The sequence below is a fragment of the Mus pahari genome, chromosome 17 (assembly GCF_900095145.1).
Source record: "Mus pahari chromosome 17, PAHARI_EIJ_v1.1, whole genome shotgun sequence".
Taxonomy (NCBI): Eukaryota; Metazoa; Chordata; class Mammalia; order Rodentia; family Muridae; genus Mus; species Mus pahari.
The window spans coordinates 62,280,359-62,286,564 of NC_034606.1; the positions used below are offsets into that span (position 1 = coordinate 62,280,359).

Below are 6,206 nucleotides of genomic sequence, written 5' to 3' on the forward strand. Positions count from 1 at the left end.
CAGCCTGGTCTACAAAGTGAGTTCCAGGACAGCCAGGGCCACACAAAGAAAACCGTGTCTCAAAAAACCAAAAAAAAAAAAAAAAAAAAAAAAGTTGAACATTTTTTAGGTGCTTCTCATCCATTGATATTCCTCAGTTGAAAATTCTTTGTTTAGCTCTGTACCCCATCTTTAAATAGGGTTATTTGGTTCTGACTTCTTGAGTTCTTTGTATATATTGGATATTAGCTTTCTCTCAGATGTAAGATTGGTAAAGATATTTTCCCAATCTGTTGGTTGCCTTTTTGTCCTATTGATTTGGAATTTTGATGGGGATTGCATTGAATCTGAAGATTGCTTTCTGCAGGATAGCCATTTTTACTATATTAATCCTGCCAATCCATGAGCATGGGAGATCTTTTCATCTTCTGAGATCTTCAATTTCTTTCTTCAGAGACTTGAAGTTCTTGTCATACAGATCTTTCACTTGCTTGGCTAGAGTCACACCAAGATATGTAATATTATTTGTGGCTACTCTGAAGGGTGTCATTTCCCTAATTTCTTTCTCAGCCCATTTATCCTTTGAGTAGAGGAAGGCTACTGATTTGTTTGAGTTAATTTTACATCCAGCCACTTTGCTGAAGTTGTTTATCAGCTTTAGGAGTTCTCTGGTGGAATTTTTGGGGTCACTTAAGTATATGATCATATCATCTACAAATAGCGATATTTTGACTTCTTTCTTTCCAATTTGTATCCCTTTGACCTCCTTTTGCTGTCTGATTGCCCTAACTAGAACTTCAAGTATTATGCTGAATAGATTGGTCGAGAGTGGGACTAGCCTTGTCTAGTCCCTGATTTTTAGTGGGATTGATTTGAGTTTCTCTCCATTCAGTTTGATGTTGGCTACTGGTTTGCTGTATATTGCTTTTACTATGTTTAGGTATGGGCCTTGAATTACTGATCTTTCCAAGAATTTTAACATGAAGGGATGCTGAATTTTGTCAAATACTTTTCAGCATCTAATGAAATCATCACGTGGATTTTTTCTTTGAGTTTATGTAGTGGATTATGTTGATGGACTTCTGTATATTGAACCATCCCTGCATCTCTGGGATGAAGCCTACTTGATCATGGTGAATTATCAATTTGATGTATTCTTGGATTCGATTGGCACAAATTTTATTGAATATTTTTGTTCAATAATCATAAGGGAGATTGGTCTGAATTTCTTTCTTCATTTGGTCCTTAGGTATATGCATAATTGTGGCTTCATCGAATGAATTGGGAAGGGTATCTTCTGTTTATATTTTGTGGAATAGTTTGAAGAGAGTTGGTATTAGATCTTCTTTAAAGGTCTGATAGAATTCTCCACTAAACCCAACTGGTACTGGGCTTTTTTTTGGTTGGGAGACTTTTAATGACTGCTTTTATTTCTTTAGGGGTTATGGGACTGTTTAGATGATTTATCTGATCCCGTTTTAACTTTGGCACCTTATATGTGTCTAGAAAATTATCCATTTCATCCAGATTTTCCAATTAGTTGAGTATAAACTTTTGTAGTAGGATATGATATTTTTTTGAATTTCCACGGTTTCCACTGTTATGTCTCCCTTTTCATTTCTGATTTTATTAATTTGGATACTGTCTCTGTGCCCTCTGGTTAGTCTGACTAAGGGTTTATCTATCTTGTTAATTTTCACGAAGAACCAGCTCCTGGTTTGGTTGATTATTTATATAGTTCTTTTTGTTTCTACTTGGTTGATTTCAGCCCTGAGTTTGATTATTTCCTGCNGTCTACTCCTCGTGGGTGTATTTGCTTCTTTTTGTTGTAGAGCTTTCAGGTGTGCTGTCAAGCTGCTAGCATATGCTCTCTCCAGTTTCTTTTTGGAGGCACCCAGAGCTATGAGTGTTTCTTTTACCACTGCTTTCATTATGTCCCACAGTGCTTAGGAGTGGAGCCTCTTCTGGGGACTGTGGGACTGGCAGACGAGTTCTCTCCCAAGGTAGACCTGTGTAGACCAGAATGAACCTGAGCCACTGGTTGGGCAGTGTTCCTGGGTCCCTGGATCCTGCTGGATCTCAGTTACTCCCGATGGTGTTGGAACAGATGTTGTGTTCTACTCATCCCTGATCCTAAGATCCTGGGCTTGCTAGAGTGCCTGGGAGTGGAGCCCCCTCCTGGGGCTGTCCACCAGCCATATCTTAAACAGAAACCCAGTCTGTTTTCATGGATGTTTACTACTCCTCCGTGGATGTACATGCAACCAGCAGAAGTGGCAGCCTCACAGTGAAAGTAAACGGGCTCTGCCAAGGTGAGGGAGCTTCACCCTCTGAAAAGTCTGCACACTCGGCTTCCATATGTCTCCCAGGATCATTTCTCTGTTATAGTCCCCACATATTAAGACCTCATTTTTTATTTGCGCCCAACTGTGGCATCGTCGGGCTGCAGGAAAACCTATTTTTTTTTCCTGAGGTTTTGATGCAACCTCCTCTCATGCATTTGTTTCAAGGTTGTATGAGTGGATCTTATTTAAGGAATAGGCTGTCCAGGAAGTACCTCCTCCGAAGATGTAAATCCTCTTCCCATCATGAGCAATTTCAAGTCTTTACCTCTCCTCCAGCAGGTCATAGGACAGGTTTTTTGGTTTGAGTTGTGTTCACACCTGTTGAGCTCTAACTTGTGCAGGTCTGTGCTATAGATGTAGACAATTGTTCCCCCAAAGAGATAAAGGGACTCATGGATGAGGGCTATGGCCTGTCCATATATATTACTGGGTCTTTCCCCCCAACAGCTGAGTAAAGCCCTTCTCTTATACTTTACATTGCAGACATGAATGCCATTGCGGTTGCTCTCACCAAACAGGATGTCTGTACCTCCGAACACTAATAGATTGTTTCCGTGCAGCACAAGTGACATAGATGCCAATTCCGGGGCATGTAGCCATCTGTACCCATCTGGTGCCACATGCCTATTGCAAAATGATACCTCCAAATTTCCCTGAAGAGAGAATATTCTTCGTTATCTGACCTTCCCGATTCATCATAGCCTGGGTTATATATACCCTCTAAACACATAGAGATTGGTATTATCTGCCACACAACGTTGTCTACTGTGGGTTGGGGGAGGTCTGTGGCCTGACATGTGCGGCTTTCCAGAGAGCTGCACGAATCGGTTGAGCTGTCCGGTGCCTAGACTATTGGAAGGAGTTGGCAGGAACTGGAGACAACCTGCAGTGGCCAACTGACTGCTCTACCCTCACAGAGGCCTTCTCACTCACAGGCTGACGTACATCCTGCTTCACGTCCACCTGTGCTTGTGGGGCGCAAGTGTCACTGATTGCTTCTATTTTCAACACTTTAACTCTTGGAGTATCCCCTGAGGGCAAAGAGGCCCTCTGGATTGAATTCTTCTTGCTTCCAGTGCCCACAGCTGCTGTTGCTCCATCACTCTCAGGGATAGTGGCAAAACTATCTGGTGAATCAACAATCTCTACCAAATTGCCCGTTTCTTCAATAAAAACCTTCTGAATGCTTTAGGTGACCCACGATGAGGAGGACTATTACAGGCATCACCACATATGTCTCTGTGTGGAGTGAAGAAAGACATCATCCCAATGTCCTTTCTCAATTCCATGTTAGTGCTGGAAAGCTTGGTCACTGCTTGTTTATTTCCAAGTTCCAGAAGTAAAACAGCTTCAAAATCTTGCTTGGCCTCACTGATCTTTCCCCAAAATAATCTTGTGGTTCCTTTTATGCCAAACGCTTTTCAGTATGAACCATCTAGTAAGATAGATTCTGTGCAGACTTTCGGCTTCTTCATATTTCTGAATATTAAGAAAGACCATTGCTCTGTTAGCTGGAAGTAGAGCATTGGTGTGGTCTGCTGCTATCCCTCGGGTGTAGCATTCAAGTGCTTGCTCATATTTCCCCTCTTTGAAAACTCCATTGCCCAGGTCTTTCTCTGCGATGATCTTCTGCCTGCCCAGCTGATCTTCAGTGTTTTTTTTTCTCTGTTGCAACTGGCTTACTCACCGTAGGAGCTTCTTTGGGATGTGAGTTTTCCTTGGATGCTAATGCCTGATCAGTTTTCCTGAGTTCATTTGTTGCTTCAAAGTTATCTGGTTCCAGTTCTAACACTTTTTCATAATTTTTTTTCTGGCATCCTCTAATTTCTGCAGAGCAAATGGAGCAGCACCTCACCTGGCATAAGCCTTGGAGTAACTCCTGCTGAAGGCAATTGCCAAATTACAGCCAGACTCAGCAACAGCAAATCTCTGCCTCTTGAGTGCTGGGATTAAAGGTGTGTGCCACCATGCCAGGTAATTTTTTTTTGGGGGGGGGATTTCAAGAGTATAGGCTAAGCCAGGCATTTTGGCACATACATGCCTTTAATCCCAGCACTCAGAAGGCAAGAGACAATATTTTTGAGTTCCAGGTCAGTCTGGTTTATATAATAAATTCCAGGCCAGCCACAGCTGCATAATAGGATCTCATCTCAAAACCACAAAAGAAAACGAAACTACATCTCCCACCAAAAAGGAAAAACAAAAATAAAAGGCCACAAACAAATAAACAAACGAACCAACATAGGCTTGACATACAGCTCAACAAAAAAGTGCTTGCCTAGTTGGTTTGCATGATGCCCTACATTTGATTGCTTCAGAGGAAGGGAGGGAAATCAAATACAGGAATGAGGCTTATTTCAGAGTGCCTACCTAGCAAACACAAAACATGGGATTAGTCCCAGCCCCACAACTGGGCATGATGGGGCATGCTTATAAAGGAGACAGCTGGAAGGCAAGCAGATCTCTGAGTTCGAGGCTAGCCAGTCCTTAAAGAAATACATGAAAACTGCTAAACAGGTAGATGTCCTTAAAGAGAAAACATAAAAATCCTTTAAAGAATTACAGGAGAACACAACCAAACAGGTGATGGAATTGAACAAAACCATCCAAGACCTAAAAAGGGAAGTAGAAACAACAAAGAAAACCCAAAGTGAGACAACCCTGGAGATAGAAACCCTAGGGAAGAAATCAGGAACCATAGATGTGAGCATCAGCAACAGAATACAAGAGATGGAAGAGAGAATCTCAGGTGCAGAAGATTCCATAGAGAACTTGGGCACAACAATCAAAGAAAATACTAAATGCAAAAAGATCCTAACTCAGAACACCCAGGAAATCCAGGACACAATGAGAAGACCAAACCTATGGATAATAGGAGTAGATGAGAATGAAGATTTTCAACTTAAAGGGCCAGCAAACATCTTCAACAAAATTATAGAAGAAAATTTCCAGAACCTAAAGAAAGAGATTCCTATGAACATACAAGAAGCCTACAGAACTCCAAATAGACTGGACCAGAAAAGAAATTCCTCCCGACACATAATAATCAGAACAACAAATGTACTATATAAAGATAGAATATTAAAAGCAGCAAGGGAAAAGGGCCAAGTAACATATTAAGGCAGGCCTATTAGAATTACACCAGACTTCTCACCAGAGATTATGAAAGCCAGAAGACCCTGGACAGATGTTATGCAGACCCTAAGAGAACACAAATGCCAGCCCAGGCTACTATAGCCAGCAAAATTGTCAATTACCATAGATGGAGAAACCAAAGTAATCCATGATAAAACCAAATTCTCACAATATCTATCCACGAATCCAGCTCTTCAAAGGATAATAAAGGGAAAATATCAACACAAGGACGGAAACTCCATCCTAGAAAAAGCAAGAAAGTAATCCTTCAACAAACCTGAAAGAAGACAGCCACAAGAACAGAATCCCAACTTTAACAACACAAATAACAGGAAACAATTACTTTTCTTTAAATTCTCTTAACATCAGTGGACTCAATTCCCCAATAAAAAGACAGACTAATAGACTGGCTACACAAACAGGACCCACCATTTTGCTGCTTACAGGAAACCCACCTCAGGGAAAAAGACAGACACTACCTCAGAGTGAACGGTTGGAAAACAATTTTCCAAGCAAATGGTCCAAGGAAACAAGCTCGAGTAGCCATTTTAATATCAAATAAAATTGACTTCTGTACTGGATAGCTTTGTGTCAACTTGACACAGCTGGAGTTATCACAGAGAAAGGAGCTTTAGTTGGGGAAATGCATCCATGAGATCCAGCTGTAAGGCATTTTCTCAATTAGTGATCAAGGGGGGAGGTTCCCTTGTGGGTGGTGCCATCTCTGGGCTGGTAGTCTTGGGTTCT

The 6,206-nt window shown here is 41.4% G+C and overlaps 1 protein-coding gene and 1 pseudogene across 1 annotated transcript in view; both read right to left on the reverse strand.

Annotated features, from left to right (window-relative positions):
- Rpap3 (RNA polymerase II associated protein 3) overlaps window positions 1–6,206 on the reverse strand; it is a 40,362-nt gene that overhangs the window by 24,729 nt on the left and 9,427 nt on the right. The window lies entirely within an intron of this gene.
- Window positions 2,130–3,121, reverse strand: LOC110335059 (annotated as a pseudogene).